The sequence below is a fragment of the Astatotilapia calliptera genome, chromosome 22, assembly GCF_900246225.1.
Source record: "Astatotilapia calliptera chromosome 22, fAstCal1.2, whole genome shotgun sequence".
Classification (NCBI taxonomy): domain Eukaryota; kingdom Metazoa; phylum Chordata; class Actinopteri; order Cichliformes; family Cichlidae; genus Astatotilapia; species Astatotilapia calliptera.
In genome coordinates, this window is record NC_039322.1 from 8,710,206 (window position 1) to 8,725,436 (window position 15,231).

General features: G+C 40.2%; 2 long non-coding RNA genes across 3 annotated transcripts; one reads left to right on the top strand and one right to left on the bottom strand.

Annotated features, from left to right (window-relative positions):
* The first annotated feature begins 1,511 nt into the window (after nt 1-1,511).
* LOC113014982 (uncharacterized) lies at nt 1,512-2,055 on the top strand. The gene is made up of 2 exons (XR_003271034.1): nt 1,512-1,575; nt 1,700-2,055. It is a non-coding gene; the product is annotated as an uncharacterized LOC113014982 (long non-coding RNA).
* Nucleotides 2,056-6,345: 4,290 nt separating this feature from the next.
* On the bottom strand, nt 6,346-10,759 carry LOC113014984 (uncharacterized). 2 transcript variants are annotated; one of them, XR_003271037.1, is made up of 4 exons: nt 10,404-10,759; nt 8,550-8,635; nt 8,318-8,381; nt 6,346-6,689 (listed from the first exon to the last, which is right to left on the bottom strand). It is a non-coding gene; the product is annotated as an uncharacterized LOC113014984 (long non-coding RNA). The 2 variants fall into 2 exon arrangements; XR_003271036.1 differs by lacking the exon at nt 6,346-6,689 and having other exon boundaries at nt 8,209-8,381.
* Nucleotides 10,760-15,231: the final 4,472 nt, after the last annotated feature.

A 15,231-nucleotide genomic window follows, 5' to 3' on the forward strand; every position in this document is an offset into this window, starting at 1 on the left:
AATAAACAAGTGAAAGCCAAGTCAGAAACTTGAGCTCTTTGTCCTGCTGCCGAAACTGTTCCCCGAGCAGATTTTGCGTCTCATGCCTTCCGGTATTTGTAGTGGCCAGCAGGGGGCGATTCATCTGGTTACAAAAATAAAGAGGTGGTGGCTACATCTATCTTTGATATAAAGTCCATTGTTATTTAGTCATATTTGGAGGTGGCATTTAGAGGTAAGGTGAAATCGGCAACTTTTTAACAGACTTTTTTTTAGAAATTTGGTGATTTTATAGGTGTTGTCTTTATGTCCTGGTCACCATTAAAATTCAAGTTAATTTAGGAAAATGCTTGAAAATAAAACTGCCAAAATAAGTGCCCAGAGGTGCTTCAAAGACAGCTGGCAAGTGTTAAGTTTAACATTAACATCCACCCGATTTTCCCTGCATACTACGGAAGAGGATTAGGGCCACTGGGAAAAAAAAAGTGGGAACGTCTTTTTTTCTTTTTTTTTTCCTGAATTCGGTGAAAAAAAGTCAGAATTCTGAGAAAAAAGTCAGAATCCTAAGATTAAAGTCAGAATTCTGACTTTTTTTCTCAGATTTTTTTTTCCAGTGGCCCTTATCCTCTTCCGTAGCATACCTTTGAATTGTAACACAAGATGAATTATGCACTTCACCTGTGCTTTTAATCTCTTGGCAGATTGGTGTTTGTTATATTTAAAAAAAAAAAAAGTAATTACATTTTCATATATTTAAAAAAAAAAGTCTATTACGTGAAATTAAAAATGTAAGAAGTCTTTTAGCTTCCACAGCTTTCTTTGTTTAGTCGTTTTGCCTTCGCCGGGCTTGGATAATGGTACCTCTGGACGACTTGCGGCTCCAAACAAGTGAGAGAAATAGCTTCTGGGTGATGTTAATGCTTCAGACCCAGGGAGAGCTCAGTGAATCAATGAGTTATTTTGGTCTTGGCAGCTCTAATTCATCCACTCAGGCCAGAACACACAGTCCTGGACGCAGCAGCAGCAGCGGCGGCGGCTTCTGTGACCAGAGGCAGCGAGCCAGACATCTTATAAATGACTGTCTCTGGTTCACTGCAGTTGCACAACAACGTAAGGTGCTGCAGAGACGAGCGAGCAGAAGCTGCACTTCCATCAGCTCCCCGGGGCAGACGTCTCCACGATCCCGAATGAGATATCGTCTGGCCGAGCTGAGAAACAGAAAACAGGTGTTTGGGCCGCCGAGATGGAAATGTGCAGGAGAAGAGCGATCAAACCGTGGGCGAGCAAACGGGGTGAAAGGTCATCAGAGAGGGGGCGTGCAGTACCTGCAGCCAACGACAGGAGCAGAGAGCAAAGCCCGGCTCTCGCGTTATAAGTTACAGAGGAGAGTTGCAGAGTTGGTGTCATTTCCTTGGCTTACCACAATCATTTCCTGTGAAGTATTTGCAGGCTCTGAAATTACAGCTTCTTCGCTCAGCAGGGCCCCTTTGTGCCCCAGCTGCAGGCAGAGACGTCATCAGCCAGATCTGAGGTAGATGTGGCATCAGCGTTACCAACACAGCTAAGGGCGAAGGTTTTCCTCAAAGTCGGTTTAGTGTGAGAGCGGTTTCTTAACTTTACCTGCATCCAGCGCAGATTCTCGGCATGTGACTCATGCATAACCCAGTGTGTCATTCAGCTACTTTACTCTAAATAATCCAGATTATTTCCTCTTTATTAGGTTTATCATGATCTTTGCGGCAGTGGATGAAGCATTCTGAAGTTTCCTACAGGTAGAAAAAATATTCAGTCTTTAGCCACACTGACCTCAGTGCTGTATTTCTGGAGTGCATCTCAGCTGCAGATGTGTCGGCTTCTTGAAACCAGAAGTGACCATATTTGGGTGGAAAGCTGAAGCTGTTTCATTAGCAACTGAAGATGTAAACAGTTTCCTGGCCACCAGTGACCAGCAGGGGGCAGCCCTCAGCTCCTTCACTCTGTGACACCAGCAAACTGCTAACCCCGATCATCTTCAGCAGGCCGCCTGGAATGATTTTGTTTTAGCTGTAAAACTGTCATTAAAAAAATCAGCTGAGAGCATGAGATTTGGTCTCTTTTTTTCAGGACAATTACTTCTTTCAACATCTGGAAGTTGTTTTGCTCTATATGTTTTGCTGTATACTATAAGAGTGTAATCAGTGATTAAGAACATAAATAAACAAAATTAAAATGTTACCGTTTTTACGGAATAAGACCCTCAGAACTTACATGAATAATAGACTGATAAATAATCCCCCTGGTAGAGCTCCAAAAAACAGTTCCTGCCAAGCTGTAGGCGAAGGCCTGCGCTGGACTGCTGACACTTGTGCTCACCTTTATTTTTCCTGAGTGGATCATAAACCCACTCTGCTCTACAATCCCTCAAAGCCCTGCTTTTTCAGGGGTTGGAAGAGGGCTGGGTAGTGTATGTTTGCTAATGGTGACATTTCATATATGGAATTAAAAAAACAAAAACATGGCATGAAACGCTAAAAACAGAGAAAGAATAAAAGAATATTTAAAAAATGACAAAAAAATACCAAAATGTCTGATAAAATGCTCTCTCCACATTCATCTTCCCGGGGATGCTGTGACGCGGTGCTTGGGATTACCATAATGCCTCTAATATCCCTGTTTTCAGGATCCGTTGGAATTTTTTTATATTGCACAAACTGTTCAAGAGTTATGGTAGTTTAAAGAAACGTTACAGAAACCTGTCGCCAGGCATGGGTTAAGGCTAAAGGGCATAAGGCTCGGGGGCTTTTCCTACTTTTCCCATTAACGATGCACCAAAGTAATTAAATGATAGATTTCTTTCATTTTATACACAAACTTCTCAGAATTTAAGCCCCAAAAGTCATACTGACAGATTACTTTAATTTACTACAGAGGCATTTCTTTATCACTTAGAACAGCGGTCCCCAACCCCCGGGCCTCGGACCGGTACCGGGCCGTGAGAGTTGGGGCTCAGGTGTGAAATGTATGGTTTTCGGGGTTTTTATCGGTTTTCAGCGTTATTTTGTTATCGTTTTTATCGTTAACTCAGTTTTCCTGGGTCTCTTCACGTGTGTTATGAATAAATCTTCTTTTTTTTCGGTACCGGTACTAGTTTTATTTTGTTGTATTTATCCGCGACACCTTAAAGGCCGGTCCGTGAAAATATTGTCGGGCATAAACCGGTCCGTGGCGCAAAAAAGGTTGGAGACCGCTGACTTAGAAAACCTGAGACAGTTGAAATTGCACTCTTTTGTCTTATATTAAGATCTCTCATTGATTAAATGTGTGGTTAGACTTTTTCACTCTGACAGAAGTTGGAGTTTAAGTGGTCCAGCCCACGTACGATCAAAGTGGGGCTTCCCAGTCACAATCATTTCTCTTTGAATCTCCATATTTGACCTTTATTAATAAATTATCTTTAAATCACCAAAATGTAGCTGCACATAATTTAACTCATTCCAGGAAGAGAGCCCTCAGATTTTAAAAGGTCTTCGCTGGCTTCCTGCAATTTCCAGTATTTTTTAAATTATTTTTTTTAATTGGTGTTCCTAATGCAGATTTATTCTTGAAAAGTGGAGCTGCATAAGAATCTAAACCCGATCTTATGACGATTAGTTAATTTGCAAAGTAAAATAAAGTATTTAGCACCTATGTAAAAGTTATGATCATATTTAAGTAGCATTACAGTTCACAGGTTGCATATTCAAATAAATAATACATTTTTTAAAAAGTAGCTAAAGTACCTCATGTATCATTTCACATGAGTGAATCATGTCCATAATATTATTGGGTTATAATTATTGATGTCTGTATCTCTTTAATGTTGCAGCTGGTTATAATTTTAGTTGCCCTGTAGCTCAATCAAACTAAAAGGAAAGCAAAGTTTTAAAATAAGTAGTACAGTGTACAGAAAAATATACAGTGCATGGAAGTACTTAAAGTACAAGTCCATTGAAAGTGAGTAAAGTACTTGAGTAAATGTACTCAGTTACATTCCCACTGGTGCTTTTATTTAATGGTGTTGGGGACAGTAAGATTAACAATACTCTAGTCCAATGGCTTTGACTGTAAGATACAAATAGAGACTCTGGCGTCCTGTTAGCTTTAGAATCAGTTTTAAAAATCTTATTTTTTAACATTTCAACAAACCTTGAATTGTCCAGTAACTCTCAGGGCTTTTACTGGCTTTCCATTCCATCATGTGTGAGTTAAAAACACCAGGACAGTCATGGTGAAAACTCGTGGCTGAGCTCATTAACCAATGGGTGGCATAACAGTAGCCATGGCCGTCCTTTATACTGGCTTGGTTAGCATGCTGCATCCATGAACTGTACGGCTGCAGCAGACACCTGCTAATAAAGACCTCTGCTTCATAAAGAGAGGCTTTGAGGAGAAGCTGTTGGCAGAATTAACAGCACAGCAAGCAAAATATTTCTCAGATAATTCCATTAAAAATGCTCCAAAAGACCCCAAAAAAAAATCTATAGAATTTTATGTCTATTTTTTAATTTTATTATTTTATGTCTCGATTTTATTACTGTTTAAATCAGGTACTGGTTACACTTTATGACCTTTAACTGTTTCTTTAATGGATTGTTCTGTCTTGTTTGGTGGTGGTTTTCAATTTTGCACTTACCTGGGCTGTGAGACACATAATTTCATCTCTTTGTCTTTTAAGATGACTAGAATGACAAATAAAGCGAACTTGAACACTACATTGACACACCCATAATTCTAAGAGTTACAAAGGAAACCAACACTCATACAGTAGATATGAAGGGGAAAATGAGCAGTGAGCTTGAGTTTATTTCTGCTGCTCTAACTTGGACATTTTAACATGTGAGTCAATAGGGACTGACTTGCCTTTGGAGTCGGCCCCTGCTGGCCACCAGAGGAACTGCAGTTTTGCTTCATTTTCTGCCCAATCTCGACATTTCCCTCTTCTGGTATTTTCTCGTCTTTCCCCGTCAATAAAGGAGAAAGACAAAGATATAAATCCCCAGCAAGATCAAATAGCTGCCCTCTCCCAGAACTGGAGGTTACTTCCTGTTAAAAGGGAAATTTTTCTTCCCACTGTTGCCAAGTGCTTGCTCAAAGGGGCACATCACTTGTCTCATTTTATTTATTTCCTAACTTGTGAAGCATTTTGATCAAAACTATTGTTTTTAAATGTGCTATATAAATAAATAAATTTTGATTTGATTATGATTTGATCTGATCGCTGGGTTTCTTTCCAGTCATATGGGGTCTTTAGCATACAATTTAAAGCACTTGAAATGATTTTTGGCACTATAGAAATAAAACTGAATAAATATATATGCTCATCATTAAATGTTCCCCTTAAGTGTTTTTAAACATGTGTTAAAATGAAAGGGAAGGATATACCTTACAAGATGTTTACATTCTTCACTATTTTATATCCTTCCTCGATCTTTAATAATTATAAAATTATCCGTTTATTGCTTTTATTTTGGCCCAGTGATAGGCTGCCAACTGTCCATAGACTGTCCTAGGAGTACTCTGCTCCTATTGTCCCCTCAACCCTGAAGTGGATAAGCTGTTAAGCGCATGGATGTCTGATTAATGCAGTGCAGTAAGAACTAGCAGTTACCTTCCATGTAAATATTAGTAATCAAACAAATGAAATTACACTCAAATGCAGGAAAAAAAATGAGGAAATTCACTACTTAATGAAATCTTTTTAGTTACTTTCCATCACTGTGCTCTTGGTGTTTTAAATGCACAGTCATGACTGCACAAAGAGGATCAGTGAAGTGCAGAAAAAGCGTGCAGGAACAACACTGCGTGAGGACACATCTTCATTCACTGCTTCACCCTTCACGTGTGCTCAGCTCCTTCTGACAACATCATGGCTCATTTGTAATTTCGCTTTCAGCCCGTTTGCAGTAAAAGTCATTGTGCGAGCATCCAGGAATAAGCTAATGACCCCTGTGGCTGAAACAGATTAAGCCTTGTCATAGAATAAAATGGTCTTTTGGAGCTTGACAGACTGTAGATTAAACATGCGGTGCATTAATTCACTGCATTGAGGTCGTGGACAGTAATTTATGGCAGCAATTTAAAATCTTCCAGCAGAGTCTAAAACACTTTACAGAGACTGGTTAACGGAGGAGTTCACTGGAGGAAGGACATGTGTCTCTTTACTGTCTTTTAGCATCTGTTCTTAAAAACAAACCAGCTGCACAGTTTGTTGCAGGCTCTGCAGCAAAGCTGAAGCCCTCTATGGAGCTTTAAAATCAGTCCTTTAACACATCTTAAGGTTTAATTTGAATCAAAAAGACGAATGTTACCAAATAAACCCAAGGGAGGTACAAAAGTACAACATTTCCTGCAGAATACAGTTAAGTAAATAGAAATACTTGAGTAAAGTAGAATCTAAGCTGGGGCGCTTCTGCTGTTGGTTTGTTTTCTATCAGTGCAACACTGCCACCTTGTGTTTAAACTGTGGGGGGACAAGGGAAAAGTGAAATTTGGATCTTCTCCAGCTTTGATGGCACCATGCCTTTGCTTTGGCTTCACTTCAGTCTATCCACAGTCAGGTTAATTTCTCACCAAGATCTTGCACTGATGAAGCACATCCCAAAGATTCTCAAAGGGGTCAAAATATGGACTTGATGATCCAAGTGTGAAAATGATGCCTCCTGCTCCCCAAACCACTCTTTCATGGTTTGATCCTGGTTAATCATTTTGGAACACACACACACACACACACACACACACACACACACACACACACACACACACACACACACACACACACACACACACACACACACACACACGCTATAAGGGATGGCAAATATCCATGCAGTTATACTGCAGATTTTTTTAATTTCATTTTTCTTTTTTTACTTCAATAAATTATCTCAGTAAGTCTTTCAGGTTTTAATGTGTTGAAGGAGTTCTTAACCTGATTTTCAAGTTTAAGAAATATTTTTAGTTGCTTCCTTTGCTTCACAGGGCCAATAAGTAGACCCTTCTGAAATGTACTAACAACATTTAATGAGGATCTGTAAAAAAACAAAACAAAATCACATTATGTTTTATCATCCTTGACATTTCTAGTACAACACATACAGTGGCTTGCAAAAGTATTCGGCCCCCTTGAACTTTCCCACATTTTGTCACATTACAGCCACAAACATGAATCAATTTTATTGGAATTCCACGTGAAAGACCAACACAAAGTGGTGCACATGTGAGAAGTGGAACGAAAATCATACATGATTCCAAACATTTTTTACAAATAAATAACTGCAAAGTGGGGTGTGCATAATTATTCAGCCCCCCATAGACATGCCTGATGAGTGCTAATGACTAAATGTGCACCTGTGTGTGATCTAATGTCAGTACAAATACAGCTGCTCTGTGACGGCCTCAGAGGTTGTCTAAGAGAATATTGGGAGCGACAACACCATGAAGTCCAAAGAACACACCAGACAGGTCAGGGATGAAGTTATTGAGAAATTTAAAGCAGCTTAGGCTACAAAAAGATTTCCCAAGCCTTGAACATCCCACGGAGCACTGTTCAAGCCATCATTCAGAAATGGAAGGAGTATGGCACAACTGTAAACCTACCAAGACGAGGCTGTCCACCTAAACTCACAGGCTGAACAAGGAGAGCGCTGATCAGAAATGCAGCCAAGAGGCCCATGGTGACTCTGGATGAGCTGCAGAGATCTACAGCTCAGGTGGGGGAATCTGTCCATAGGACAACTATTAGCCGTGCACTGCACAAAGTTGGCCTTTATGGAAGAGTGGCAAGAAGAAAGCCATTGGTAACAGAAAACCATAAGAAGTCCTGTTTGCAGTTTGACACAAGCCATGTGGGGGACACAGCAAACATGTGGAAGAAGGCGCTCTGGTCAGATGAGACCAAAATGGAACTTTTTGGCCAAAATGCAAAACGCTATGTGTGGCAGAAAACTAACACTGCACATCACTCTGAACACACCATCCCCACTGTCAAACATGGTGGTGGCAGCATCATGCTCTGGGGGTGCTTCTCTTCAGCAGGGACAGGGAAGCTGGTCAGAGTTGATGGGAAGATGGATGGAGTCAAATACAGGGCAATCTTGGAAGAAAACCTCTTGGAGTCTGCAAAAGACTTGAGACTGGGGTGGAGGTTCACCTTCCAGCAGGACAACGACCCTAAACATAAAGCCAGGGCAACAATGGAATGGTTTAAAAACAAATTTCACTGTTCAAAAACTTGCAAACTATATACTGTGTGGACAGTGTGGACTGATCATATGCCACAAACTAAGTTTGTGCAGACTAAACTGTCTTTGTATTCACTTACACAACATGTCTCTCAGGATTAACTGGAGTCATCAGCAACAGCATAGAGCAATCAGGTCTCAAGTCTAATAACAGAAGACAGGAAAAGATCAATAAAGAAACAACTTCCCCAAACCAAAGCACAAATGAAACAATAAGTAAAACAGGTTGATCTAAAGTATAATTAAAGCTCAGCCTGATTAATATAAATGTCACTGACAATTATTAATATATTGGAAAACCAAAATAGTTACCACTCAGTTAAAGACTTTCTGTCCAACTGCTTCTTCTTACAGACTTGTAAGGGTTTGATGTAACCTGGGGAGTGCTGGTCCCGAGCCTCAAAGACCGTAAGAAGCAAGCAGAGGGAGAAAAAACAGAAAATTATTTAGAAACTGATTTGATCCTTAATGGCTGTGCAGCAGTTATAACTTACAACACAGAAGGTCAATGTAGTAGACCTCATACAACCAAATTAGACTAGCACATATAGTACTAAAATCCTCTATTACTGTGTCTGAATTTGTGGCATTAACACTGTTAGTTTAGGCCTAAAGAGATGTGTTTAAAGAAAAGACCACCTAACTTAAATGTAATCATTGCACGCTTGTTAAAAGCTAACTTTCAATATATAAAGTCTCTAATAAGCACAATTACCAGATAAAACATATGGCAGTGTTTATATGTGACACAGGCAACCCCAACATGTTCTGATGATTCAACAGTGGGATTTAGCTTCATTATTTAGAATATAGAAGAAGCTATAAAGCCAACATAGACTTTAACCATTTAGCAAGCCACGAATCTGGTTTATGGCTTTGGACTTTCACAACAAAAAATGTGTCTAAACACATGTTTTAACAAAACAAATACTGTTGTTGTTCTTCTTCTTATTGTTTAAAATGTAATTACATTTGACATTAATAGATGCCACAGATGCAGTAGCGGTTTTTGACATGGGCGACATGGGACCAGGGCGGCATCGTGGTGGGGTGCGGCATCACGGGCATCAGCAAAAAAAAATTTATTTGCTTGTACTCATGCTGTCCCGACATCATGCCAGGGCATACTGGGAATGCCATAGGCACTGATCGGTTTTCTATCGCCCATTTGCTGGGAGTAAGGGCGCCCTCCGTTTGTGAGGTGCGCCTGCTGCTTGTCGCACAGGGAGGAGAGGGCGGAGCAGCGGGGGATTCTGTGGCTGGCTGGAGCAGCATCTAATAACCAACTCGCAAAATAAAATAAAATAAAAACAAACCAACAAACACGAAAACACCAGACATTATAATATGCTTGCTGCTGCGCTGAAGTCAAAGTAAACTTTATTATCATCTCCGCTATAAACAGTCCAGTATATAGAGAGACCAGACGACGAGGGTCAGGTTACAGCAGTGCAAGTAAACAAACAATAAATTTAAGAAGAGTAAGAAAATTAATATGCACTTTAGGGCTAGGGGTAAAGGGATCAATAACAATTTAAAATTTATAATTTACAGTTTGATGAATTAAAGTCTCACACACTGTCGAAAGGAGAAGGGGCCGGCTGCTTCCAAATAGAGCACATTTCATTCATAATGTTGTAATGTTGTGTCGAATCTGTGAACTAACTTAAGGTGTAGGTTTATTACGCTATATTGTGGTGATCCTCGGGTTGGGGGATGGGTGTTCCTACTGGAGTGCAAAATTAAAACCAATGGAAGATGGACGCCAGAGGGAGTGTTCGCCCAAGGCGCCAAACAGGCTAGGACCGCCACTGCACAGATGTTCAAAAGCTGCCTCAAAGCATTCAAATAAATACAGGGGTTAAGAATAAACGGTTCATATGTTAGAAAGTTTTATATGGACTAAAAACAAGCCCCCAACCTTAACGGCTGCACCTTTCGAAAAGGTTTCTTCTGGGCTCTTATATAATAGCTGCTCACTTTTCTATTTCAATTAATCAAAATAAAGTTTCACTTTTTAAAACTGTGGGGTTAATTTGAAGTAACAGGAGCCGAGAGGTAGCAGCAACGTTAGGCTAACACTAGCTAGCTAGCAAGATCATAAATCTGGTGCTAAACTGAGAGAAGGCACAAAAGCAGTTTGAATAACAGTAAACATTTACTCACCAAATCAGTATATAACGTAAGGAATCACAGCAATGACAAGCGGCTCGATAAAACCATTCTCCACAACGACTTTCCATGAAGTTCGTCTTGAATCGCTAACGAAGAAGAATAAAACCAGCCAAGTGCAGATGAAGTGGGCGAAGATGAAGCAGGGCAGCACGGAGGCGAAAGGAGCGAGGGCAGTGAGACGAGATGAGAAACAGTGTGACGGCCTTTAAGTTCTGGAAAAATATAAACAAATATCAACCCAATAATTTCTTACAACTTAAACATAAACGAAAGTTAACTTAATCTGATTCAACAGGTTAAAAAAGTGGGTAAAAAAATTATTTTAAACCCTCCCGTCGCCCCATCTGACATTCGGCAAACAAAACATTTCCACCACACCTCTCCAGGGGGCTCTTAAAATCCCTTAATTATTGGGAGGGTGCAGAGGTTAACAAACTATTCACTTTTCAAAACCATAACAAACAGAACATTTTAAAAAATGTCTATTTTTATTGCAGGGAATAAGTAAGGTTAAAGTTTAACAACAAACACTGAGCCTCACTTTTGATATTCGCACACAACATTTCAATTCAATTTCAATTCAATTCAATTTTATTTATATAGCGCCAAATCACAACAAAAGTCGCCTCAAGGCGCTTCATAGATACAGAGAAAAACCCAACAATCATATGACCCCCTATGAGCAAGCACTTTGGCGACAGTGGGAAGGAAAAACTCCCTTTTAACAGGAAGAAACCTCCGGCAGAACCAGGCTCAGGGAGGGGCGGCCATCTGCTGCGACCGGTTGGGGTGAGAGAAGGAAGACAGGATAAAGACATGCTGTGGAAGAGAGACAGAGGTTAATAACAGATATGATTCAATGCAGAGAGGTCTATTAATACATAGTGAGTGAGAAAGGTGACTGGAAAGGAAAAACTCAATGCATCATGGGAATCCCCCGGCAGCCTACATCTATTGCAGCATAACAAAGGGAGGATTCAGGGTCACCTGGTCCAGCCCTAACTATATGCTTTAGAAAAAAGGAAAGTTTTAAGCCTAATCTTAAAAGTAGAGATAGTGTCTGTCTCCCGAATCCAAACTGGAAGCTGGTTCCACAGAAGAGGGGCCTGAAAACTGAAGGCTCTCCCTCCCATTCTACTTTTAAATACTCTAGGAACAACAAGTAGGCCTGCAGAGCGAGAGCGGAGCGCTCTAATAGGGTGATATGGTACTACAAGGTCATTAAGATAAGATGGGGCCTGATTATTTAAGACCTTGTATGTGAGGAGCAGGATTTTGAATTCAATTCTGGATTTAACAGGAAGCCAATGAAGGGAAGCCAAAACAGGAGAAATATGCTCTCTCTTTCTAGTCCCTGTCAGGACTCTTGCTGCAGCATTTTGGATTAGCTGAAGGCTTTTCAGTAAGTTTTTTGGACATCCTGATAATAATGAATTACAGTAGTCCAGCCTGGAAGTAATAAATGCATGAACTAGTTTTTCAGCGTCACTCTGAGACAGGATATTTCTAATTTTAGAGATGTTGCGCAAATGGAAGAAAGCAGTCTTACATATTTGTTTAATATGTGCGTTGAAGGACATGTCCTGGTCAAAAATGACTCCAAGGTTCCTCACCGCGTTACTGGAGGCCAAGGTAATGCCATCCAGAGTAAGAATCTGATTAGATACCATATTTCTAAGATTTTCAGGGCCGAGTACAATAACCTCAGTTTTATCTGAATTAAGAAGCAGAAAGTTAGCGGCCATCCAGGTCTTTATGTCTTTAAGACATTCCTGCAGTTTAACTAATTGGTGTGTGTTATCTGGCTTCATGGACAGATAGAGCTGGGTGTCATCTGCATAGCAGTGAAAATGTATGCTATGTCTTCTAATGATGCTGCCTAAGGGAAGCATGTATAATGTAAACAGAATTGGTCCTAGCACTGAACCCTGTGGAACTCCATAATTAGCCTCAGTGTGTGAAGAGGACTCTCCATTTACATGCACGAATTGGAGTCTATTAGATAGATATGATACAAACCACTGCAGCGCAGTACTTGTAATACCTACAGCATGTTCTAATCGCTCTAATAGGATATTATGATCAACAGTATCGAACGCTGCACTGAGGTCTAGCAGGACAAGCACAGAGATGAGTCCACTGTCAGAGGCCATAAGAAGATCATTTGTAACCTTCACTAAAGCTGTTTCTGTGCTGTGCTGAGCTCTGAAACCTGACTGAAACTCTTCAAATAAACCATTCCTCTGCAGATGATCTGTTAGCTGTTTGACAACTACTCTTTCAAGGATTTTTGATATGAAAGGAAGGTTGGAGATTGGCCTATAATTAGCTAAGACTGCTGGGTCTAGAGATGGCTTTTTGAGTAAAGGTTTAACTACAGCCAGCTTGAAGGCCTGTGGTACATAGCCGATTATTAGAGATAGTTTGATCATATTTAAGATTGAAGAATTAATTAATGGCAGGACTTCTTTGAGCAGTTTTGTAGGAATGGGGTCTAAAAGACACGTTGATGGTTTGGAGGAAGTAATTATTGAAGTTAACTCAGAAAGATCAATTGGAGAAAAAGAGTCTAACTTAATATCAATGGTACTAAGAGTAACTGTAGATAATATTACATCTGTGGGAGGATTATTGGTAATTTTTTCTCTAATGATTAAAATTTTATTTGTAAAGAAGTTCATGAAGTCATTACTAGTTAACGTTAAAGGGATGGTTGGCTCAAAAGAGCTCTGACTTTTTGTCAGCTTGGCTACAGTGCTGAAGAGAAACCTAGGGTTGTTCTTATTTCCTTTAATCAGTGATGAATAGTAAGATGTTCTGGCTTTGCGGAGGGCTTTCTTATAAAGCAGCAAACTATTTCTCCAGGCTAAATGATGATCCTCTAGATTTGTGACACGCCATTTCCTCTCCAGATTACGAGTCATCTGCTTTAGGGTACGTGTTTCAGAATTATACCACGGAGTCAGGTACTTCTGATTAGAGACCTTAGTTTTCACAGGAGCTACAGTATCCAGAGTCGTACGTAGTGAGGAGGTGAAATTATTAACAAGATAATCGACCTCTGTTGGGGTAGCGTTCAGATAGCTGCTTTGCTCTGTGTTGGTACAGGGCATTGGAGATGATAACAGTGGGTGGATTATATTCTTAAACTTAGTTACAGTGCTTTCAGAAAGACATCTACTTTGATAAAGTCTACTCTTCACCGCTGTGTAATCAATTATTGTAAAAGTAAATGTTATCAGGAAATGATCAGACAGGAGAGGGTTTTCAGGAAACACTGTTAAATGTTCAGTTTCTATGCCATATGTTAAAACAAGATCTAGAGTGTGATTAAAGTGGTGGGTGGGTTCTTTTACATTTTGAGAGAAACCAATTGAGTCTAATAACAGATTAAATGCCATGTTGAGGCTGTCACTTTTAGCATCTACATGGATGTTAAAATCACCCACAATAATTATTTTATCTGAGCTCAGAACTAAATTAGATATAAAGTCTGAGAAATCAGAGAGAAACTCTGTGTAAGGCCCAGGTGGACGATAGATGATAACAAGTAAGACTGGTTTCTGAGTTTCACAGCTGGGGTGGACAATGTTAAGCATCAGGCTTTCAAATGAATTAAAAGTCTGTCTTGGTCTTTCATTAATTAATAGGCTGGTGTGAAAAATTGCTGCCACACCGCCCCCTCGGCCTGTGCTTCGAGATTTCTGGTAGTTAGAATGACTCGGGGGTGTTGATTCATTTAAACTAACATAATCATCCTGCTGCAACCAGGTTTCTGTAAGGCAGAGTAAATCAATTTGTTGATCAATTATTAAGTCATGTACTAACAGAGACTTGGAGGAGAGAGACCTAATATTTAATAATCCACATTTCACTGTTTTACTCTTTGGTTCAGATGTGGATACTGTATTGTTCTTTCTTTGTAATTGTTTATGTTTAAGTTGTTTGTTGCTGGTTTTTAGTTTGTTTTTTGTCTTTTTGGGAGCTGACACAGTCTCTATGGAGATGGGTTTTTGGGAGGGTAGCAGGAGGAGAGAAGCTGCAGAGAAGCGTGTAAGACTGCAACTCTGCTTCCTGGTCCCAACTCTGGATAGTCATATTTTGGGGGGTTTAATAAATTTGTCCATATTTCTAGAAATGAGAGCTGCTCCATCCAAAGTGGGATGGATGCCGTCTCTCCTAACAAGACCAGGTTTCCTCCAGAAGGTTTGCCAATTATCTATGAAGCCCACATCGTTTCTGGGACACCACTCAGACAGCCAGCAATTTAAGGAGAACATGCGGCTAAACATGTCACTCCTGGTCTGATTGGGGAGGGGACCAGAGAAAACTACAGAGTCCGACATTGTTTTGGCAAAGTTGCACACCGATTCAATATTGATTTTAGTGACCTCCGATTGGCGTAACCGGGTGTCATTACTGCCGACGTGAATTATGAATAAACTGAGATCCAAACTCTGTCTCGCAGCCTTTTCTATTAAAATACCTCATATAGCACTCAATCTGGAACCTGAACACAGTGAAATATCTTCATTTTTAACATATTTATGGCTGTGATGAACCAGCATCTCTCTCATGTGTTTTAGTACCTGTGACATGACGGTCATGAGCCTGCACACAGACGTCGTGTTGAACAGATGGTGCTGTGGTGAGGTCAGAATAACTAAGAGCTGATTGCGCTCAAAACTGAGACTTTTTTGTCTGATTGTAAACAGCCTTCAAAGTTAAATGTTGCTACCAGGAGCGTCATAGTGGAGGCTAAAGTGATGCTCAGACACCCACGGAGCCAAAGGAAGGAGGCAGCCGCAGGTCTCTCTCT